At 44.6% G+C, this 25,210-nt stretch overlaps 1 protein-coding gene across 1 annotated transcript in view; it reads left to right on the forward strand.

Annotated features, from left to right (window-relative positions):
• The first annotated feature begins 14,132 nt into the window (after positions 1-14,132).
• The window catches only part of LOC143958163 (uncharacterized), a 56,667-nt gene continuing 45,589 nt past the window's right edge, over positions 14,133-25,210 (forward strand). The window contains exon 1 of the mRNA XM_077467619.1: positions 14,133-14,214. The gene's annotated coding sequence lies outside the window, so the exon portion shown is untranslated. The remainder of the gene's footprint in view (positions 14,215-25,210) is intronic.

Consider the following 25,210-nt stretch of genomic DNA (forward strand, 5'->3'; position numbering starts at 1 on the left):
ATCTCCATAGGGACCATATGACCATGGGGGTCATAGAGACCATCGTGCCTATCCTTTTTTTTTCCCACTGTGAGGCCTTTAGGCCTGAGGAGCTCAGAGACCATGAAAGTCTCCCTCAGATGACTGGGTTCTTCTGCACTGGGAGAGAGATGGTGCTTTCCACTGTGTCGAACTGGGGCCCTAAGTATACCAGCCACTGAACTGGTTCCAGAGGGCTTTTTCTCTAAGTTTAGGAGCCAACCAACAGCTGCTTCTTGTGTCTTGGGACAGTAGCAGGAGGTCGTCGAGATAGTGGTACAAGCGTATCCCTTTTGTTCTGATGAGGGCCACCATGGCCAGAAGAACTTCTGAAAAGACTTGGGTGAGGTTGTCAACACAAAAGGTTGGCAAGTGAACCGTAGATGTTCTTGCATGACCCTGAACCAGAGGTATTTGCGGAATTCTTCTGCCACAGGCACATGAAGAAGAAGGCATCTTTTAAGTCAATTGAGATTAGCCAATCGCCTGGCTGCACAGCTTGTTGAATGGTAGATAAAGTCTCCATTTTGAATCTTTCACATTTTATAAACTTGTTTAGGTAAGTTAGGTCTATCACGGGGCGTCATGAACCGTTTTTCTTCTGCACCATAAAGAGAGGGGAGTATACCCCCTGAAACTCTTTGCCTTTCGGGACATGCTCCTTGTACTATCAGTGAATCCATGTAGGACTGTAACACCTGCTTCTTTTCTTCTGACCATGGAAGCAGGGTGGAGATAAATCTGAGGGGAGGAGTACTGGTGAAGGACCATGCGTGGCCTATGGAGACCGTCTTGAAGGTCCAGTAATCTGAGACCGAGGCCACCCAGACGTTCCAGAAGATAAGCAATCTCGTTCCCACCCAGTCCGCCTGGGCAGGCCCAATCTCAAAATTACTTAGCCGGTTCTCATCCACTGGACACCTGACTTTTAGCAGACTTTTGGAAGGATGTCTGACCTCTGATCCAATTCCTTCTGAAATCTCGGCTGGGCCTAAGAGCGTGCTCCTCTTGAACGCTCAGTACTACGTCTTCTGCGCTGAGGCGTCTTTTGACCAAACAGATGCCTATCCTGGGGCAGGAAATTTTATTTCTCACCCGTGGCTCGGGCTATGGCGCTATCCAGCCTGTTGCCAAACAATGATGGCCTTTCAAAGGGGATCCTACACCAGGCCTGCTTAGATGCTGGATCAGCGAGCCAAGGGCGCAACCATAGGGCCCACTTAGCCACGACCGAGGATAGCATAGTCCGGGACAACAGGCAGATCAGATCGATCGAAGCATCCCCCAGGAAGGTCACTGCTGGTTTCAATTACTGGACTGCTAAGCCCCTTGCCAGATCTTCTGAAATGCCTTTGAGCACGGAGTCTACATTTACTGTCCAGGCTTCCATAGCCTTGGACGTAGCTGCGTGGGCTAAGGCTGGTTTGCAAGCCATACCAGCTGGCCCATAAATTCTCTAGAGGTCTATTCTCCTCTCAAACCCATAATGCCAGCCGGGCCATGGGACACGCTTGTCCTTTTCGGCAGCTAGACGTGTTGAGCCGCATCATGCCGAAGACTTGGTAGAGTGGATGACCAAGCCCTCTTCATCCTCCTCATCCTCTCTCACCCAGGCTCAGGGTACTAGCAAAGCAGCCGCCAACGCATCGTCTTCCCTCCTCTCAATGTCATCATCAGTGACTCCTTCCCTAGACCCACCACGTCCTCCTGAGGAGTCTCCTGAACTCTTTGAGCACAGTGTTGGGTACATGCTCCAGGAGGATGCCCAGTGTTTTGTAGGCTCTGATGATGATACTCAGCTAGAGGAAGGCAGTAGCGTGAGCGCAGAGAGAGGGGATGCTCAAGAAGGACAGCAATCTGGCAGTCATGTTCCACAAGCTGCAGCATACTTCCAGGTTTTCTCCAGCGATGAAGGGGGAGGGGATGATGAGGGCACTGACTCCACGTGGGTGCCTGGTAGGAGAGAGGAGGAGGCACATGTCCAACGAGGCAGGATGCCCTCCGGGGGCCAGCTTAGGGGCAGCACATGACTGAATCACACCGCAGAGCTCCGCCTGTGCAGGGCATTGCCTCTGCATGTTATTCTAAAAGTTGTTTGTTGTGGGCCTTTTTTGAGACAAGTGCATCAGATCGCAGCGCTACTATTTGCAACATATGTCTCAAGCGTATCTTGCGTGGCCAAAATATCAGCCACTTGGGCACCACATGCTTGACCAGACATATGTTGACCTGCCATGCATCTCGTTGGCAAGCGTACCTCAAAGACCCACACCAAAGAACAAAGCGGACCTCTCCTTGCTCCTCATCAGCTGGGATCTCCAACCCCACTAGACCTTCAGTCCTCTCTGAAACCTGCTCTGAGAGGAATGAAGGTTTAGAATTAGGTGTGTCACAGCCAAGTGCTTCCAGGCACTCTGCTAGCAGTACACCCACGTCCGATTATAACAGGCAAATTTCCCTGCCCCAGCTGCTGGACCGTCAAAAGAAGTTTACTCCCAGCCATCCACAATGCTAGCTTGGCTAAATTGCTAGCACTTCAACTGCTGCTTTTTCAGTTGGTAGACTCGGCCCCCTTCCGTGAGTTTGTACGATGTGCGATTCCTCAGTGGCAGGTCCCCAAATGCCACTTTTTCTCACGGAAGGCGATTCCGGCTCTCTACCGGCATGTGGAAGGCAATGTCCTTGCCTCGCTGGACAGGGCGGTCAGCGGTAAGGTGCATATTACCGCTGACTCATGGTCCAGCAAGCATGGACATGTCTTTCACGGCCCATTGGGTCACTCTTCTGGCAGCTGGGAAGGATGCAGGACAAGGTACAGTAGTGTTGGAGGTTGTTCCGCCACCATGCCTCCAAAATGTTACTACTGGTTGTGACACACCTCTCTCCTCTACCCCCTCCTCTTCTTCTTCCTCCATGGCCTCTTCCAGTCCTCTGTCCTCAGAACCACTGGTGCTCCGTAGGTATTCCAGGGGCTACGCAAGTATGCAGGCAAAACGATGCCATGCCGTGCTTGCGCTGGTTTGTTTGGGGGACAGGAGCCACACTGGGGCAGATATTTTATCAGCTCTGCAGGGACAGGCCGAGAGGTGGTTGATGCAACGCCAGCTTAAGCCAGGAATGGTGGTTTGCGACAATTGCACCAACCTCCTCTCCGCCCTCCAACAGGGACAACTGACCCATGTGCCCTGTGTAGCTCACGTCCTTAACCTGGTGGTGCAGCGGTTCTTGGGCAGGTACCCGGGCTTACAGGATGTCCTGAAGCAGGCCAGGAAAGTCTGTGTACATTTCTGCCGATCATTTAATGCCAGTGCTCGGCTGGCTGAGCTCCAAAAGGAGTTGAACCTGCCCAAGAACCGCCTTATATGTGACATGCCCACCAGGTGGAACTCAACATTGGCCATGCTGCAGCAGCTGCACACGCAGCAGAGGGCCATCAATGAGTACCTGTGCGACTACGGCACCAGGACAGGGTCAGGGGAGCTCGGTTTTTTCTCACCATGCCAGTGGGGCATGATCAGGGATGCATGCACTGTCCTGTCACTGTTTGAGGAGGCCACAAGGATGGTGAGCAGTGACAGTGCATGCATCAGTGACACTGAAGGATGATTGTGTCAGCATGGAGGTGGAGGCTGGCACTTAGCATCAGCAGCAGCAGCAGTCTTGTAGGGATGATTTACAGTCCCAAGAAACCCGTGGACTTGTGTGTGGCTGGGAGGAGGTAGCTGCGGATCATGTTGTCCTTAGTGACCCAGGGGACTCCGGACCGAATGCCTCAGCTAACCTATGCTGCATGGCCTCCCTGATCCTGCAAAGCTTGCGGAAGGATCCTTGTATTCTTCGGATCAAGGAGAGGGACCACTACTGGCTGGCCACTCTCCTTGATCCACGGTACAAGGGTAAGGTTGCCGACCTTATCTTGCAGAGGGAGCAGAGGATGAGACATCTCCGGGAGGCCTTGCAGAAAGGTCTGGGAGGTTACAAGGTCAGAAGGAGCAGTGGAGAAGGTGGCTGTCTGACCGATGCGTTCAGACAATTTTTTAGTCCGCAGCCCCAAGGTATGATCGATTCCAACAACCATCGCCAGCGTATGATTTACATGGTGCAGGAATACCTAGGGGCAAGGTCAGACTTGGACACCTTTCCCACCGAAAATCCTCTGGCTTACTGGGTCTTGAGGATGGATCACTGGCCAGAGCTTGCACAGTATGCAATTGAGCTACTGGCCTGTCCTGCATCCAGCATACCCTCAGTGCTGCTGGTGGCTTTGTTACTGATCATAGGGTGCTCCTGTCCACCGACTCAGTTGATTGACTGACCTTCATGAAGATGAATCAGTCTCGGATCACCCACAGCTACCAAGCACCTGAAGCTGATGTAACCGATTATTTTTTTTTTTAAATATCACATCCCTTCAAGACTGCCTATGCTGATGCTGAGTGACTGTCCTGTTATGTTGATTGTCTATCCTCTTCCTCCTCCACTGATATGTTGGAAGAACATTTTTGGTTCTGGGTGATGCCACCAGCCCAATTTTCTGCCCCTGTTTAACAGGGGAGTTTAATTACAATTTTTGATGCAATGCTTTGCAGCAGGGCTCATTCCTGCACTACAACTAGAGTATATGGGAGAGGTTGGTGTCGTGGCATCAGCACCATTGCCAGCAGCCCAATTTTTCAGGGGCATGTAATTACAATTCTTGATATAATATTTTACAGCAGGGCCCGTTCCTGTGCCCACCCAGAGTAACTGTGAGGACTTATAGTGTTGTGGTACCAATACCACAACCACCAAAGGTGAATTTTTCTACCACTGTTCAACAATGGCATGTAATTACAATTCTTGATATAATCGTTCACAGCAGGGCGTTCCAGCGCCCACCAAGAGTCACTTTGAGGGCTTACAATGTTGTTGCAACACCAACACCTTGTTCCGCCATTTCTGCAGAGCATATAGGGCAGGCCCCTACTTTCAAACATCCAACTTACAAACGTCTCCTACTTGCAAATGGAAGGAGAGAAGAGGAAGTGAGATGAAAAAAGACGGACGGCAAAACAAATTATACAGGGGTGATAACCCTTCCCTATGTTTTCCAAAAAGTTTAAAAATAGATTTTTTGACTGGAGCTACACTTTAAAAGTGTACAAGTTCAAAATTACAAACAGATTCTACTTAAAACAACAAATCTACACAGTCCCTGTTTTGTTTGCACCGCCTGTATACTGCTATTCTGAGTATATAGGGCCTGGGGGCCCCACGTCTTTCCTTTTTTTAATATGGGTACGGGGTTCCCCTTAATATCCGTACAAGACCCAAAGGGGCTGGTAATGGGCAAGGGGGGGCTACCCATGCCACTTTTCTCAGTGATTTTCATCCATATTGCCGGAACCAGATATTACATTAAAAACGCAAGCAGTTTTAAATGACTTTTTTTCAGTTAAATGTCATTTTGTGCAGGGACTGTTCTAAACACGGGAAACACGTGGCACTTCACAGGCATACTATAGACACCCCCAGGCAAGATATTTAAAGGAATATTTCACTTTTTTTTCACTTTAATCGTCATTAAAATCAGTGCTCCCGCCAACACGGCCATTTTTAAAAACATTTTAGGCATTGACCCATGTCCCCTGGGGCAGGAGCCAGGTCCCCAAACCCTTTTTAGGACAGTATCTTGCATATTAGCCATTAAAATTATCATGTTTTATTTCGAACATTCGAGTCCCATAGACTTCAATGGGGTTCTAAAGTTCGTATGAATTTTCGGTCCGTTCAAAAGTTCTGGTGCGAACCGAACCAGGGGGTGTTGGGCTCATCCCTAGCCCTGAGGTAATCGTCCACCATGTGATGCAGATGCTGCTGATGGGATGTGGAAGCTGACAGCCCTGGGTGGCGAAGACTAAAAAAAATCCAAAAATGCCTTACTTAGGCGGACACCTTCTCCAACGCTCCTCTCTTGACCAACAGTAGACTCAAAATGACATTTTCCACAACACTGTAACCTACTGGAGTCAGGAATAATGTTCAATAAAGTCCTCTTTAACGTGTCTTCAAGAGATTTTATCTTCTGCACTCTCTGTGGGGACATGATGAGTTCTGAGATTTACCCCTTTTAATAGTGGTCAAGGATGCCACATATTCTTGGGTCCTTTTGCAGGCTTTGAAGCATGAGGTTGCCCATGCGTCTAAAATTTGCTGAGGCTTGAGAAGCAGACTCCACGGGGTCACTCAGGATGACAGCATCTGGATCTTCCTCCTCCTAGCCATGTACTACTCCCAAGGTTCCTGGGGTTGGAAAGCCATCGCTTACAGATTGATGCATTTCTTGCTCTTCTTCGAAGCCTATGAAAGTGCCAGAATCTTCCTCCTCATCCTCCTCCCTTCTCTCCTCCTGTGTGTTCTGTGACATAGGAATGATGGTGTCTGGATAATTGGGCCTTGAGAGGAAAGGAAGTCGTCCTCTTCCTTCTGCTGCTCTGCCTCCAGTGCCCTGTCCATAATGCCACGTGGAGTCTGCTCCAGTAGAACACAACAGGGATTGTGTCACTGATGCATGCACTGTCACTGCTTACCATCCTTGTGGCCTCCTCAAATGGGGACAACACAGTGCATGCCTGCTTAATGATCAGCCATTGGTGTGGGGAAAAAAAGCAGAGGTGGCCTGAGCCTGTCGTCGTGCTGTACTGGCACAGATACTCATTGATGGCCCTCTGCTGCATGTATAGCATTCCCAAAGTTGAGTTCAACCTGGTGGGCATGTCACAAATCAGGCGGTTTACAGGCAGGGGGAATTCCCTCTGAATTTCAGCCAACTGAGCACTGGCTGTGTATGACCGCTTGAAATGGCTACAGGCTCTTCTGGCCTGTTTTAGTACATCTTGCAACACTGGGTATGTACTTAGGAAATGCTGCACCACCAAATTGGGGACATGTGCCAGGCATGGCACATCTGTCAACTTTCCCTGTCTAAGGGCGGACAGGAGGTTTGAGCCATTATTGGACACCACCATTCCCGGCTCCAGCTGGCGTGGTGTGAACCACCTCTGGGCCTGTCCCTACAGAGCTGTAAGTATCTCTACCCTGGTGTGATTCCTGTCCCCTAAACATATCAGCTGAAGCACTGCATGGCACCTTTTAGTCTGGCTCTTGGAATAGCCCTTTGAACACTTAGGGGGTACTTGATGTTCATAGAACAATTCTGCAGAGGATGGCATGAAGGTGACAGAGGAGGAGGAGGGGGTAGAGCTCACGGGTCTGGCATCATCACCACCAGCTGTATGGAGATGTGGGGGCACAACAAGCTGCCGCACCGAGCCTTGTCCTGCATCCTTTCGAGTTGCAAGCAGCGTTATCCAGTGTGCTGTGAACTAACTATATCATCCCTGCCCATGCTTGCTGGACCACGTGTCAGCAGTAAGGTAGATTTTATAGCTATAAAACCTTTGAAAAACAGCGCTGGTCTAAACAAAGTGCTAGACAAATATATATGAAAAAATCAAGTGTAAATAAAACAAAAAACTTGATATAAGTGTTAATACTGACAGTAGTAAGTTCTTGCTGCAACCCAATGCGAGACACACACAATATACAACAATCAAAAAATATAGCTGCGCTAAAACTTATAAAACAAAATTATAAAGTGACATAATTTTTCTAATTTACAAAAAATCCCAAAAACATGCAAAAATAGTGCCAAAGTAATGATTTCCAGGCATATAAGCAGTCCAAAGAAAAGGAAAGATGGATAGGATGCTGAATCTTAGTCCATTTTCGGTGACTCTCAAAAACCACCCTTTACACACGTAGCAGGTGCACCCAGAGTAGAAAGAGATTATCCACCACCAAATTAGAGGAGGCTTACCAGCTGTCAAGATCTCTTTTTAAGGAGATCATACGGGCTTGTAAAATGATACGTTCCTGGTCCCCACACTGGGCTCTGTTGGTAACACCAATCTATCTGCTCCCTCTTTATGGTATATCTCGTTCCACCACATTCATTTAGTACGGCAAAGAGAGAAGAAAAAAAGCTCCCATAGCATAATTCCGTAAAGATTTATTAAAATATAAAAAGTAAAATAACAACTCACGAATTCCCAGCAGAGTGTAAGCGTAAAGCATATAAAAAACGAGCCGGCCGGCTCTCTCTTGTTTGCACTGCCCGCCCTTCCGGATTAACGTGGAAATGCGGTGACGTCAGCACGCCGCTAACCCTACGTCGTTTCGTCAAAAGTGACTTCTTCCTGGGGTACGAGCGGCATGCTGACCCACCGCCATAAGTACTCACTGGTGATTGTAACCGCCCATTTCCGAGCTCCTGGTCACAGTTCCCAATTCGCCATCTTAGAATAGGGCAATCTGCCCATACTAGATCATCACCTGTTCCAAAGGGAAAGGAACCCTTTGTTTCCCAAACAAAAATAGCAAGTTTACACCTACATAGGAACAATATACCTAAGGAACCAATTTGTTTATTTCATTCATCAACAGAGGTGTCTGTATCCGAACGCGCAAATTCCCTATGCGCAAGTTATTTAACAATCACATACTTCCTAACTAAATAAGGGGTATGTATTAAGACCAGTAATTAAATTGTTACACCAGTCCATACAACCAATAGAATGGATAAAAATCCACAACCTATATTAAAAAACGTTCCTCATCTAGGGGTATAATCAAAAATATACCACTATCGGGAACTTATTAAAAAATTAATGAACAAAAATAAAGATGAATTCTTGTCTTAAACTGTATATTCAATGGATATATTAATAACCATATATATAATAAATAAGAGGAGTCAGAACACCCCCCCCCCCCCCCCCAATTGCCACTATCATAATTACCAAAAAATATAGGGCTTTTCTTTACTTCATATAAACAAAGTATATTATTACATCCATACGGATGTTGGTATTACTTAACCCCATCCTAGAGGGAGGAATAGTATTTATATGTTTAACCATTGCTCCCCCTAAGTGAATAAACCCAGGGATGACCAGACCCATCTCAGATGTCATACCGAGGTCCCTCCGATGGGTCTAACCACACCCCGGGGTCAGTACCCTATATCCCAAGGGACGTGCATATTTGAATTATAGTCAATGCACTGATTTCAAAAAAGTTGTAAAAATCTCCCGTACCACCACCTCCCTAAGGGCAAAACGAGTTGAGTGGAAACAGCAACTATCACCCTATAAATTAAATTATAGGGGTCAGTACCCTATATCCCAAGGGACGTGCATATTTGAATTATAATCAATGCACTAATTTAAAAAAAAAAAAAAAAAAATGTTGTTGTAAAAATCTCCCGTACCATCACCTCCCTAAAGGCAAAATGAGTTAAGTGGAAACAGTGACTATCACCTGATAAACCGTATGTTACAACGACACTTATGTTAATAAAGAGTGTTATAAACAAAATCGCCTATCAAAATGACTTCAAAAATAATTAATGGATCCAGACCAGGAACTCGAAAATGGTTCACAAAAAGAATTCTAACTGTTGTCAATGAAAGCATTCACATCAACGTCTACATTGAGGCCATACGGTGTATAACATTGTATTTTGTGTACCCACATCATTTCTAATCTGGACAAGTTGCGCACCAGAGAACTGCCTCTCCAATGCGCGTTATACTTGTCTATACCTAAAAATAATGTATTTGCTGGATTGCGGCCATGATGCAAATCATAATGCTTGGACACTGAATGGAATTTATATCCATTCTTAATATTTGTAATATGTTCACCCAAGCGGACCTGCATGGCTCGCTTGGTTCTCCCTATATACTGGAGCCCGCATGGACATTGCAGGAGGTATACTACACCCTTAGAGCTACATGTTATGAAAGAATCGATTTTGTATTCCTTCTGGGTACTAGTAGCAACAAATGATTCAGTTTTCTTCTTTTTGCTCTTATTTAGTGTACAAATCTGACACCGTCGGCACTGATGGTATCCAGTTAATTGTTGAAAGAAAGAAACCTTCTTGGTGGGGGGGTCTATTACATTAGGGGCCAACCTATGTCTCAAGGAAGGAACCCCTCTAAAGATAATTTCTGGATTTGCTGGAAGGAAAGTACGAATAATTCTATCATTTGATAGAAGATACCAGTGTTTACGTAGCATCTTTCTAACCAGATAATGTTGGGTAGAAAAAGTTGTAACGAAAGGAATGATAGACTTTTTCCTTTCCTTACCTGGACCAGCCTTCAGCAGGGAGATTCTATCAACCTCAGCTATTTGTTCTATAGTTGCATCCATAGATTCAACATCGTACCCCTTGTTTCCTAATCTCCCTTTCAGGATATTAGCCTGCAATCTAAAGTCCTCAATGTTAGAGCAATTCCTCCTCATTCGTATGAATTGATTTTTGGGGATCGATTTTAGCCATGAATCATGATGGCAACTGCCTATGGGTATGAAGGAATTCATGTCTGTTTTCTTAAAGTAAGACATGGTTTTAAATCCCCCTTCTGATTTACTAATTGTCAAATCTAAAAAGTTGATACTGTCCAAGCTGGCTTCCACTGAAAACCTTATGCCCCTATCATTACGATTAATATTCAAAAAAAATTCATCAAGCTGAGACTTAGTCCCCTCCCACATCAAATCAGTGCATTGACTATAATTCAAATATGCACGTCCCTTGGGATATAGGGTACTGACCCCTATAATTCAATCTATAAGGTGATAGTCGCCGTTTCCACTTAACTCATTTTGCCTTCAGGGAGGTGGTGGTACGGGAGATTTTTACAACTTTTTTGGAATCAGTGCATTGACTATAATTCAAATATGCACGTCCCTTGGGATATAGGGTACTGACCCCTATAATTCAATTTATAAGGCGATAGTCGCCGCTTCCACTTAACTCATTTTGCCTCTAGGGAGGTGATGGTACGGGAGATTTTTACAACAACATTATTTTTTTTTTTTTTTTTTTTTTTTTATTAGTGCATTGATTATAATTCAAATATGCACGTCCCTTGGGATATAGGGTACTGACCCCTATAATTTAATTTATAGGGTGATAGTTGCTGTTTCCACTCAACTCGTTTTGCCCTTAGGGAGGTGGTGGTACGGGAGATTTTTACAACTTTTTTGAAATTAGTGCATTGACTATAATTCAAATATGCACGTCCCTTGGGATATAGGGTACTGACCCCGGGGTGTGGTTAGACCCATCGGAGGGACCTCGGTATGACATCTGAGACGGGTCTGGTCATCCCTGGGTTTATTCACTTAGGGGGAGTAATGGTTAAACATATAAATACTATTCCTCCCTCTAGGATGGGGTTAAGTAATACCAACATCCGTATGGATGTAATAATATACTTTGTTTATATGAAGTAAAGAAAAGCCCTATATTTTTTGGTAATTGTGATAGTGGCAATTGGGGGGGGGGGGGGTGTTCTGACTCCTCTTATTTATTATATATATGGTTATTAATATATCCATTGAATATACAGTTTAAGACAAGAATTCATCTTTATTTTTGTTCATTAATTTTTTAATAAGTTCCCGATAGTGGTATGTTTTTGATTATACCCCTAGATGAGGAACGTTTTTTAATATAGGTTGTGGATTTTTATCCATTCTATTGGTTGTATGGACTGGTGTAACAATTTAATTACTGGTCTTAATACATACCCCTTATTTAGTTAGGAAGTATGTGATTGTTAAATAACTTGCGCATAGGGAATTTGCGCGTTCGGATACAGACACCTCTGTTGATGAATGAAATAAACAAATTGGTTCCTTAGGTATATTGTTCCTATGTAGGTGTAAACTTGCTATTTTTGTTTGGGAAACAAAGGGTTCCTTTCCCTTTGGAACAGGTGATGATCTAGTATGGGCAGATTGCCCTATTCTAAGATGGCGAATTGGGAACTGTGACCAGGAGCTCGGAAATGGGCGGTTACAATCACCAGTGAGTACTTATGGCGGTGGGTCAGCATGCCGCTCGTACCCCAGGAAGAAGTCACTTTTGACGAAACGACGTAGGGTTAGCGGCGTGCTGACGTCACCGCATTTCCACGTTAATCCGGAAGGGCGGGCAGTGCAAACAAGAGAGAGCCGGCCGGCTCGTTTTTTTATACGCTATACGCTTATACTCTGCTGGGAATTCGTGAGTTGTTATTTTACTTTTTATATTTTAATAAATCTTTACGGAATTATGCTATGGGAGCTTTTTTTCTTCTCTCTTTGCCGTACTAAATGAATGTGGTGGAACGAGATATACCATAAAGAGGGAGCAGATAGATTGGTGTTACCAACAGAGCCCAGTGTGGGGACCAGGAACGTAACATTTTACAAGCCCGTATGATCTCCTTAAAAAGAGATCTTGACAGCTGGTAAGCCTCCTCTAATTTGGTGGTGGATAATCTCTTTCTACTCTGGGTGCACCTGCTACGTGTGTAAAGGGTGGTTTTTGAGAGTCACCGAAAATGGACTAAGATTCAGCATCCTATCCATCTTTCCTTTTCTTTGGACTGCTTATATGCCTGGAAATCATTACTTTGGCACTATTTTTGCATGTTTTTGGGATTTTTTGTAAATTAGAAAAATTATGTCACTTTATAATTTTGTTTTATAAGTTTTAGCGCAGCTATATTTTTTGATTGTTGTAGATTTTATAGCTGACTGCCTTGCCCAAGGATACCAGAACATTCCTTTCCACATGATGGTAGAGAGATGGAACGGCTTACGTGAAAAGTAGTAGCAACTGGGAACCTGCCATTGTGGTACAGCACATTGCATTGTGTGAATTCATGGGGGCAGAATCCACCAGGCTGAAAGGCAGAAGTTGGAGAGTCAACAGCTTTGACAAGCTTGCATTCAGATGCTGGGCATGGCTGCAGCAGATGGGGCAGAGAAATTTGCCGGCTACAGTCTACAGCTGGTGGTGTGCTGCTGGCTGATGTGCTGCTAGGACATGGGACACCCTGTGCTATACCATCATCCCTGTCAGTGGAGGCTGCTTAAAAGTAATGAATAGGTATTGTAGGGGCAGACTGAAGTGGGTGAGGAGGAGGGGGCAGATTTGTGCCCCTTTTGTGCGGCTTTTAGGTGCTCTTGCCAACGGGCTGAGTGATTGGATGTTAAATGCCTTGTTAGGCATGTGGTACCCAAATGGTTGGTGTTTTTGTCACATTTGATGTGCCAGAGGCACAGTTTGCAGATAGCAACAGTGCAATCTGCTCAGTCAGCCCAGTCAGCTGAGCTTTGGGGAGTGGGCCGGGAGATAACAGCTGCAGAATGTGATGAAATAGGGTGGCCCTATTCCCTAGTATTAAGGAATAAAGTGAAAGATCAAGATATTTGTGCTTCATTTCCTTTTTTTTGAGAACTACTGGGTGGTGTATTGGAACTCTCTAGATGATGTTGCATGGACTATACATTATGGGAATATGTGCGAATCACTAGTACTATGTGTATAGATATCTTGATTAATATGTTGTTGCCCACTGCTTACCCTTCACCCCAGCACATATTGATACATTTTCTCCTGAACAACTATAAGACCTGCCAGTTCTCCACTAAACAGTCTTTGTATCTAGAACTGCCGCCCATGATTCAAGATAAGAAGAAGTTCCACCTCCTCTGGACCTGCTACACCTCCTGCCCTCTGCTGCTCAGCTGGAGCCAAAAGGTAGGGCTCTGATTTGAAGAGGGGCTGGGTGATAGGACTCCATTACAAAGCTGGATTTGCAGTCCTTTGGGACAGGCAGTGGTGAGGAACCTGAAGGGGGATCTTAGGTGACTATATCTGGCTTAACAAGAGAAGGGGGGAACATGTCTAGTTGGATGGGTTAGAAGGTGGTGAGAAGCAGGGTTGGGAATTTTTTTTTAGCCCAGAATTGGCTCCTATTGGTCATTTCACATATAATGTATTCTGTGTCCACCCAGATTTATTTACCTATGCTGATTTATTTGACTTCCAGTATAATGTCATCCAATCAATGTAAGAAGCATAACATTTTTCATCTTCGTTGTTGTTTATTACCATGGCACAATAACACAATCAATTTCATACTCCAGCAGCACATACTTCCTTACAAATATTTGCATATTGAGTTTGTACATATTTGTCCTTTGTTTAGTTGAATTGTGCAAGCAAGCCAATATCCGTATCAGTATATATAGAGGCATTTTGGATCTATTACACTACACTTGATTCAGATTTCTAAGTACTGGCCGGTGAGTAATATTATACTATCGAGTACTATTTCAATTATATTTATATTTTTTCAGTTTATTGATTTTTTAGATGGTTGAGTTCATTTGAAATGGGCTTAAAGTCAACATATCCTTTTCCTGGCTCGAAGTTGATCTGGTTGGAGCTTACACAAGGACAAAGACTGTAAATATCTGTGGTGAGGGCCCATAGCCAAACTATTAAAGGGCCCCCCCAGCAATCTCTATCTGAAAAACTACGCCTCTAGTAATGCAGAATACTGATTGTTTTGATGGCAGTTGTATATAGCAGTCGTTCTCAACCGGGGTTCCTCCAGTGATTGCGGAGGGGTTTTTCTTGAGCTGTGGCCAATTGACCTTCCACCTGATTTTGCATGTATAGTTCCAGGTCCAATGCCACCATTTCCAATGCCATTTGGCAGAATCAGCAGTATGATACCAATTAACTTTTTTAGATGTTGGTAAGTGTGTCATTCTGACCATCAATGTAAAGAGCATTCTTCTCACTGACCACCAATGTAAGGTATCTAGAGGTTACTGGGGTTTCCTTGAGCTGTGGATGATTGACCTTCCATCTGATAGTGCCTGCATAGTTCCAGGTCCAATGTCATTTTGCAGAGCCTGTGGCATGATATCAATGATTTTTTTTTTTAGTTATTGGTGAGTGTGGCATTCTGATCACCAATATAAGGAGCATTCATCCTGATGATGATCACCAATGTAAAGAACATTTTCCCCTCTGATCACCAATATAATAAGCATTATTCCCCATGATCACCAATGTAATAAGCATTCATCCCTCTGATCACCAATGTAATGAGCATTCTTCCCACTGATCACCAATATAAGGCACACTCTTCCCACTGTGCACTTGCAACATGTGAGACAATTGAGTACTGTCCATGAACATTTATTTATTTGCACTAACATCCAAATTTTCAGGACAAGCTTTCAGGGTGTGCCTCCTTCTTCAAGGTCCAAGCAGTGAACTGCTTGGTCCTTGAAGAAGGGAACACACCCCAAAGACTTGTCCTAAAAATGTGGATGTTAGTGCAAATAAAGTGAAATCATTGATCTTATACAGTATGGCCATATGGTCTTATTTGGAAAAAGATATTGTCCAAATATGGCCATGTGGCGTAATTAGGTCATTGATGTTGTAAGTGCCCCTACCCCTTTGTTAAATGCAGCTGCAAGAAATGCCCTGGCTGAGGCTGATTGGGTGCTAATTTTAGTAACAGCTTGCTTCTGAGTCCAATCTGAACCTAAGTTCAAACCAAGCCTGTGCTCATCCCTAGTGTTAAGGAATAAAGTGAAAGGGCAAGATATGTGTGCTTCATCTTTTTTTTGAGAACTACTGGTGTATTGGAACCCTCTGGGTGATGTTGCATGGACTATACATTGTGGGAATATATGTGAATCACTAGTACTTTGTGCATAGATATTTATATTAATATGTTGTTGCTCACTGCTTACCCTTCACCCCAGAACATATTAATACATTTTCTTGTAAACAACTATAAGCCCCCGTACACACGGTCGGACATTCCAGCAACCAAATCCATCGGATCTTGTCCGACGGATTTTGTCCGAAACTTGTGTTGCATACACACGGTCGGGCAAAGTTGTCGGAAAATCCGATCGTACGTAACGTGATGATGTTATTTTGTTAGGACGGGACTATGTTTAGGTTAGTAGCCAATAGCTTTGGTCTAGGAATTTGATCTGAGCATGCGTGGCACTTTGTCCAATCGGAATTCTCTACAAACGATCGGACAAAGTCCGATCGGATCATGTTGTCGGAAAGGTTTATAGCCCAGCTCTAAAACTTTGTCCGTCGTATATTCCGACGGAAACAGTCCGATGGAGCCCACACACAGTCGGATTATCTGACAACACAGTCCAGGACACATGGCATCACTGATTGCTATGGTGATGGCAAATGGCTTGTCCGCTCCATTGCCCGCTCCATAGCAATACACGTCCCTGATCCAGGCCAGGTGGCATGCAGGGCCGCCCCCCCCATGATTCAGGACAAGAAGGCGTTCCACCTCCTCTGGACCTGCTACACCTCCTGCTGCTCAGCTGGAGCCAATACGTAGGGCTCTGATTTCAAGAGGGGCTGGGTGATTGAGGGCTCTGTGATGGGAGCTGTGTGACTGGGAGCTCTGTGTCGGGATACTGCGTTGTTGGGGGGGTTCTGTTATGGGGGGCCCTAAGGTGAAGAGGGGACTTTTATATGGTAGGGAGGCTCTAATGCAATGGGGGGCCTCTGATATGAAGGGGGAACCTCTGATATGAAGGGAAGCATCTGATGTAATTGAATTACTGCGGTTGTATGCATTGTCCTAGGCTCTGGCCTTCCATTTATAAGTAACAATTATTTTTTTTTACATTTTATACTGGGGTACTGCCCACTCCTGCCTCCCACTCCTTCTGTCTGTAAATGCCCTTATTTACTTACCTGAAGCCACAGTCATGCATTGCCTTCCCATTTTGGTCCTCCTGTGCCTTCATGACATGAACACTTCCTATTGGTTGTCCAGTGGTGGACTTCTCCCAAGACCCAGAAAAGGGCAAAATCACCACAGGGGGATAGTAGGGGAACAGTGATCTAGGACTCCATTACAAAGCTGGATTTGCAGTCCTTTGGGACAGGCAGTGGTGAGGAACCTGGAGGGGGATCTTAGGTGAGTATATCTGGCTTAACAAGAGAAGGGGGGACACGTCTAGTTGGATGGGTTAACAGGGGGGCAGAGGCAGGGTTGGGAATTATTTTTTTATTTATTTTTTTAGCCCAGAATGGACTCCTATTGGTCATTTCATATATAATGTATTCTGTGTCCACGTAGTTTGGAATGTATCTATTTACCTATGCTGATTTATTTGACTCACAGTATAATGCCACCCATTCAATGTAAGGAGGATAACAATTTTCGTCTTTGTTGTTCTCAGAGGTTTTTCAGGAGAAGGGTGTGATCTTTATTACCAAGACACAATAACACAATCAATTTCATACTCTTGAACATACTTCCTGGTGGGCACTGATAGGTGGCATTGGTGGGCACTGATGGGGGGCACTGATGGGTGGCACTGATGGGCGGCACTGAAGGTCATTGATAGGTGGCACTGAAGGGCACTAATAGGTGGCACTGATAGGTGGCACTGATGGGCACTGATAGGTGGCAGTGATGGGCACTGATCGGCACTGGTAGGTGACACTGATAGGCAGCACTGCTAGGTGGGACTGATAAGGCACTGATTGGCACCACTGATTGGCACTCGTGGGCATTGATAGGTGGCACTGATTTCTGGCACTTATGCGCTCATTCATGGCACTGTGTGGTCACTGGCAGGTGGCACTGGAAGGTGGTATTGGTGGGCACAGATGAGACAACTTCCCCTCTTCCTCTTCGGGACTGATGTCCCTTGCACTGAAGCTGGTGAGTGGCTTTTTTTTCTCCTCAAGCTGTTAGCGTGAGGAGAAAAAAAAGAGGATTACTTATCTTCTGTTTACATCACGTGATCAGCTGTCATTGGCTGACAGCTGATCACGTTGTAAGGGGCTGTGATCGGTCTCATTGACTCGGTGATCACAGCAAGTGCTGCGCGTGCTCTGCAGGGGGCACACAGGGAGCGTGCAAAGGGTAGGACGTCTATTCACAGCCCCCCGGCAAAGCAGATCCGCACTGTAGCCATTAGGGATGAGCTTCGTGTTCGAGTCGAACGTACGTTCGACTCGAACATTGGCTGTTCGGGCGTTCGGCGAATTCCGAACGTTTTGGCCGTTCGCGTCAAAATTCGAGTGACGCGCGCGCGGACCACAATGCACTGCGTTGGCGCAGTGCATTGCTGTCCGATGATTGGCCAAGCATGCACTGTGACCCCGCATGCTTGGCCAATCGCAGCGCCGGCAGCGAGGAGAGCCATGATTGGCCACAGGCAGGATGCCTGTGGCCAATCATAGCTCAGACTGTGTAGTGCACGCCCCACACTATATAAGGCCGCCTTTAAGGCCGCCTCCTGTAGTGTGTTACTTTGCATCTGAAGCAGTGGGTGTTCTGTGTACCTTCAACACAGTACACACCAATCGTTTTTGGCTGATTTCCTATCTTGCTGCTGTGTAGTGGTTGTTGTCTGTGCCCTGACCGCAGTATACACCACTATATTCACCTCACCTATATAGCTAGTGATCTAGCTTTAACCACTTAACAACTGCCCATTGCCGATTAACGGCTTCAGGGCGGTTGTTTAACTCAGAGAGGCCGTTAATTAACAGCCTCCCAGAATTCTGCTCTCGCGTGCCCCGAGGTGTGCGCACTCGAGAGCATCCGTGACCGCCGGGTCCATAGGACCCGGCGCATCACGGTAAACGGCCGCTCATAGCGGCCGTTTACCACGTGATTGCTCCATCAAATGACGGAGTGATCACTTGGAAACAAACCGGCGTCATGTTATGACGCCTGTTCCTCCCTCCCCTTTCTGTACCGATCGGTACAGCGGAGGGGAAAGAGATCGGTGTCAGCAGCGATGTGGGCTGCATCTGCAGTGCCCACATCGCTGCTCACCGAATTTAACCCCTCAATTCCCTGCCAATACTCTGCAATACCAGTGCATACTCTGCAGTACCCTGCCATTACTCTGCAGTACCCCTCCATCACTCTGCAGTACCCCGCCATTACTCTGCAGTGCAGTACCCCGCCATTACTCTGCAGTGCAGTACCCCGCCATTACTCTGCAGTGCAGTACCCCGCCATTACTCTGCAGTGCAGTACCCCGCCATTACTCTGCAGTGCAGTACCCCGCCATTACTCTGCAGTGCAGTACCCTGCCATTACTCTGCAGTGCAGTACCCTGCCATTACTCTGCAGTACCCTGCCATTACTCTGCAGTACCCTGCCATTACTCTGCAGTACCCTGCCATTACTCTGCAGTACCCTGCCATTACCCTGCAGTACCCTGCCATTACTCTGCAGTACCCTGCCATTACTCTGCAGTACCCCGCCATTACTCTGCAGTACCCCCCAATACTCTGCAGTACCCCCCAATACTCTGCAGTACCCCCCAATACTCTGCAGTACCCGCCATTACTCTGCAGTACCCTACTATTACTCTGTAGTACCCCGCCAATACCCCGCCAATACTCTGTAATACCCTGCCATAAATTGCCATACCCAGCCATACTCAGAGATACCCAGCCATACTCGGTGATACCCTGAAGTACCCAGCCATAGACGCCCCCCACCCCTCACGGCCCTCCGGTGCTTCTACCAACTCGCCAGTACGATCAAAGCCAGAATCTTTTTTTTAATTTTTTAATTTTTTATTTCAGGCTTCCCAGCCTAGAGGTGAGATGTGGGGTCATATTGACCCCCCAGATTTCACTGTAAAGAGGACCTGTCACCCCATATTCCTATTACAAGGGATGTTTACATTTCTTGTAATAGGAATAAAAGTGATCAAAAATATATTTTTGGGAAAAAAAATGTCAAACTAAAATAAATAAAGTAAAATGAACAATAAAAAAATAAAATAAAAATTAAAGCGCCCATGTCCCCATGTGCTCGCATGTGCCACACATGTGAGGTATCGCCGAGAATGTTAGAGCGAGAGCAATAATTCTAGTCCTAGACCTCCTCTGCAACTCAAAACATGTAACCAGTAAAAAAATATTTAAAGCGTCGCCTATGGGGATTTTTTAAGTAGCGACGTTTGGCGCCATTCCACGGGCATGTGCAATTTTGAAGAGTGACATGTTTGATATCTATTTACTCAGCATAACTTCATCTTTCACTTTATGCAAACATTGGGCTAACAAGTGGTTAATAATAGAGCTTGCAGTCAGTAGTGTTAGTGCGTGCTGTCTGCGTGCTCTGTACCCAGTACATACCGCTATAATATAGGGCAGGCCCCTACTTTCAAACATCCAACTTACAAACATCTCCTACTTGCAAACGCAAGGAGACAGCAGCAAGTGAGATGAAAAAAGATGGACGACAAAACAAATTATACAGGGGTGATAACCCTTCCCTATGTTTTCCAAAAAGCTTAAAGATATTTTTTTTGACTGGAGCTACACTTTAAAAATGTACCGGTTGAAAATGACAAACAGATTCAACTTAACACAACAAACCTACACAGTCCCTGTCTTGTTTGCACCGCCTGTATACTGCTGTTCTGAGTATATAGGGCCTGGGGGCCACACGCATTTCCTTTTTTTAATATGGGTACGGGGTTCCCCTTAATATGCGTACAAGACCCAAATAGGCTGGTAATGGGCAGGGAGGGCTACCCATGCCATTTTTCTGAATGATTTTCAACCATATTGCAGGAACCAGATATAACATTAAAACCGCAAGCAGTTTTAAATGGTGTTATTTCCGTTTAATGTCATTTTGTGCAGGGACTGTTCTAAACACGGGAAACACGTGGCACTTCACAGGCATACTATAGACACCCCCCAGGCACCATATTTAAAGGAATATTTCACTTTTTTTTTTCACTTTAATCGTCATTAAAATCAGTGCTCCCGCCAAAACGGTAGTTTTTAAAACTTTTTTTTGCAGTGACCCATGTCCCCTGAGGCAGGAGGCAGGTCGCCAAACCCTTTTTAGCACACTATCTTGCATATTAGCCGTTAAAATTAGCATTTTTCAATTCGAACGTTCGAGTCCCATAGACTTCAATGGGGTTCTAACGTTCGTACCGAACGCGGGGGTCGTTCGCAAGTTCTGGTGCGAACCGAACCGGGGGGTGTTCGGCTCATCCCTAGTAGCCATCATTCGGCTATAGCACAGATCTGAAGGAGTTAAATGAGGCACAATAAATGTACCTCCATCCCTGATTCAGGTAAATAAGAAAGGAATGTGGGACTTTGAATGAGGCCATTGACTTGTGGAGGTAGAATGGTTAGTAAACATTATTTGTGACAATAGTATGAAACAAGTCAAAAAGTATTTTCATATATATATATATATATATATATATATATATATATATATATATATATATATATATATATATATATATGTAGATGAATAAAGATGTGATGCGCTAATTACAAAACATTCAAATAGCCACAATAAAACTAATAATGTACAATTATAGAGCTGTATAAAGTGCAACCGTGCATAAATAAATCAGAGAATAACACTGTACATATATAACAATGAACTAAAGTGGAATTGCAATAAACCATACGGTGATTACCTAGTGCAAAAACCATAAAGTGACTCTATGTGCAAAAAACATGAATTTACCGTATATATCAAAATATAGGATGTGTGAACGTATTAAACGTGTAAAAAATGAAGCCAAAAATATATATGAGCAAAGAAAAATAGACAAATTTTAAATCCAAGTGACAATTGTGATTTATATAAAATGTCCCATACACAATCAGATCAAAACGTGCAATTCGGTAGGCACACTAAATTAAACGTGCAACGTGCTGGGTAATAAATCCATCCGTGGTGCTCCGTGCAGGTAGTGTTAATGCTATGCAATTACCTCACTGCTGTGGGTAACACAGCAAAATTAGTAATGGACACTAATCAAAACGTGCAATTCGGTAGACACACTGAATTAAACGTGCAACGTGCTGGGTAATAAATCCATCCGTGGTGATCCGTGCAGGTAGTGTTAATGCTATGCAATTACCTCACTGCTGTGGGTAACACAGCAAAATTAGCAATGGACACCAAGATGATTGCAGGGATGGCTGTATAAACAAATTTCTTTGGGAGACTTCTTTAGCTTCCTCATGGATGGTGGGTAGACTCAGGGGAATAGATCAGAGAAAACCGCCATAGTGTAGTTGTTTTTAAAATATAACAATTTATTTAAAGAATTTAAAACTACTCACAAGTGAAGCAAAAGTAAGCACATTTGACAGACAGCAAGCAAAACCGGATACGAACGTCACTTCCGGGTTCCTACGCGTTACCGTAGGAAGTTCAAGGTTATTTGGCAGATTTAGCGGCATATCATCTTTTTAGCTGTTGGTACGTGCAGGGCCAGATTAAGAACATCATGGACCTGGTGCTGAGGATTTTGGCGGGGCCTTTTATAAATAAATAAAAATGCTAACTATTTTTTGTTATAACAAATTAAATTAAAGAGAGAGAGGGAGGATGAGAGAGAGAGAAAGAGAGAGAGAGAGAGAGAGAAAGAGAGAGAGAAAGGGGATGAAAGAGGTGTGAGGGGTAAGGGAGGGAGGATGAGAGAGAAAGAGGGGAATGAGAGAAAGAGGATGCACATGAGCATGTGTGGGAATGACATCAATGCAGCCTGGCCAAGGCAAGTGACCGAAGACACAGAACCCAGAAGGAAGACCGGGTGAAGATGGAAGTGCCCGGGCCCCGCCGGATTGATCACAGCACAGCACTGGAGGACTCAGTCTGACAATTTAAGTGTACCCTAATGTGCTAATATGCTGGGCATACTTGTACATTATGGCATAACCTACCCCAGGGCCTCTAAAAATAGTAATGTTAGAAAAGTTTATTACAGCTTTAATATCACAGGAGCCTCTCATGTGGCCCCCTACTGACCCTGTGGCCCTTGGGCAGTGCCTAAGTGCATAGTTGTCAACATTTCAAAAATAATTTCAGGGACGCTTTTTTTACAAGTGCTGTATTTAGAGTAGCTGACATCCCCCGTGTTCCTCTATACATCACAATAGTAATTACAAAATTAAATAAGTACTAATAATGGGGCAGAACAAATATGAGGACTGTGAGATTTCCTTTAGTTGAACTGACAAAAGTGCCCATTCTAGAGCTGGTAACATTGAGGATATTCTGTACAATTTTAAAGAACAGTTTTTGTGGGTAAGAGGCATAGGGGAGGAGTATGGATGGTATAAAAGTGGGAAGTATGTGAAGGTGAGGGAGAGGAATGTGGAGGGTCTAACAGTGGGCACTATGTACACGAGAGGAGTGCAGAGGGTATGACAGAAGGCACTATGTACAGTAGAGGAGTGTGAAGGGTATGACAGTGGGCAGTATGAACAGCAGAGGAGTGTAGAGGGTATGACAATGGGCACTATGTATAAGAGAAGAAGGGTATGACAGTGAGCAATGTGTACAGGAGTGTTGAGGGTATGACAGTGGGCACTATGTACAGGAGAGAAGTGTGGAGAGTAGGACAGTAAGCAGTAATTACAGGAGAGGAGTGTGGAGGGAGGGTATGACGGTGGGCACTATGTATAGGAGAGGAGTATGGAGGGTATGACAGTGAGTAGTATGTACAGGAGAGGAGTGTGGAGGGTATGACAGTGGGCACTATCTATAGGAGAGAAGTGTGGAGGGTATGACAGTGGGCACTATGTATAGGAGAGAAGTGTGGAGGGTATGACAGTGGGCACTATGTATAGGAGAGGAGGATGAAGTAATCTGGGAAGGAAAAATGTAAAGGTTTGTGGAAGGATGTTTAGGGACTGCGTAGTGGTTAAGCGGGCCATACATGGATTGAAATTACACCAATTAAGCAGAGACTAGCCATAGTCGATCTATGTATGGGGTAGCTGGTTTTACACAAGTCAACCTATTAACTGACTTGAGTACAACCAGCCTGTCAGGTTTTCCCCAAAACAATCAGTGCTGCCAGCTATAGTTAGCAGCACTAATCATTGTATTCACTGGCAGAACACAATAACACTGTGGGAGTGATTGCCTCATTCACAGGTCAGCAGGTGAGAGGGTGTGTGGGGACAGGCTGGGGAGAGATACTAGTCAGTCCCTGGGTAGGCACTGGTTAGTATCAGAGCCAGATACACACAGGTTACATACGCCACGATCGTTAGAGCGAAAGCAATAATTCTAGCACTAGACCTCCTCTGTAACTCTAAACATGTAACCTGTAAAAAAATGTAAAGCATCGCTTAGTACACAAAAAATTGTGCTAACTTTAGTGTTTTTTTTTTTAATGAATGAAACAGTTTCTTTCCAAAAAAAAACACTTGAAAAATATTGTGTAACATAAAAAGTTGCAAAGACCACCATTTTATTCCATAGGGTGTCTGCTAAAACAATATATAATGCTTGAGGGTTCTGAGTAATTTTCTAGCATAAAAAAAATTATGATTTTTACATGTAGCATAGAAGTCTCAGAATAGGCCTGGGTGACAAGGGGTTAATTATCATAAGTAATATACAAATAATTATTATAAGCACTGTGAGCTCATCCTCTCAGTCTGCTGCAGAGTGTTCCAGCTTGTATTTAAACTGGCCGCTCTGTATGTAGCTTCTGACAGGCTGCGCAAGCAGCCCTGTATCTCCGGAACCATAGATGATAGCAGCTCCATATTTTAACCAGGGCTGTAGTGGGTCTTTAGCCAAATGTGGGGTCTCTGTGACTCCTGATCGCCGAGCTACAATCCTCAAAGTCAATCTTTTTTTTTTTTTGGGCAAAGGGGCCTATCTTGAGAAAGGGGCCTGGAGCTGCAGCTCCAATAGCCCCTATGTTAATCCGGCCCTGGGTACGTGTGGCATTCTGACCACCAATAATATAAGGCATATTCTTCCATCTGACCACCAATGTAAGAAGCATTCTTCCCACTGATCACCAATGTAAAGAGCATTCTTCCCACTGACCACCAATGTAAACAGCATTCTTCCCACTGACCACCAATGTAAAGAGCATTCTTCCCACTGACCACCAATGTATGGGGTGTTCTTCACAATGATCACTAAGGTAAGGGGTATTCTTTCCACTGACTTCCAATGTAAGAGGTATTCTTTCAATTGACCCCTAATATATTATTTTAATAGGGGCTCACTGAGACCTGAAAATCAAAAACTAGTATGGAGGTTAGTAAACTATATATATATATATATATATATATATATATATATATATATATATATATATATATATATATATATATATATATATATATATATATATATATATATATATATATATATATATATATATATATATATATACAGTGGATATAGAAAGTCTACACACCCCTGTTAAAATGTCAGATTTCTGT

This window comes from Lithobates pipiens, unplaced genomic scaffold, assembly GCF_037356315.1.
Source record: "Lithobates pipiens isolate NorthernLeopardFrog02 unplaced genomic scaffold, aLitPip1_a1.2 Scaffold_59, whole genome shotgun sequence".
In the NCBI taxonomy this organism is placed as follows: Eukaryota; Metazoa; Chordata; class Amphibia; order Anura; family Ranidae; genus Lithobates; species Lithobates pipiens.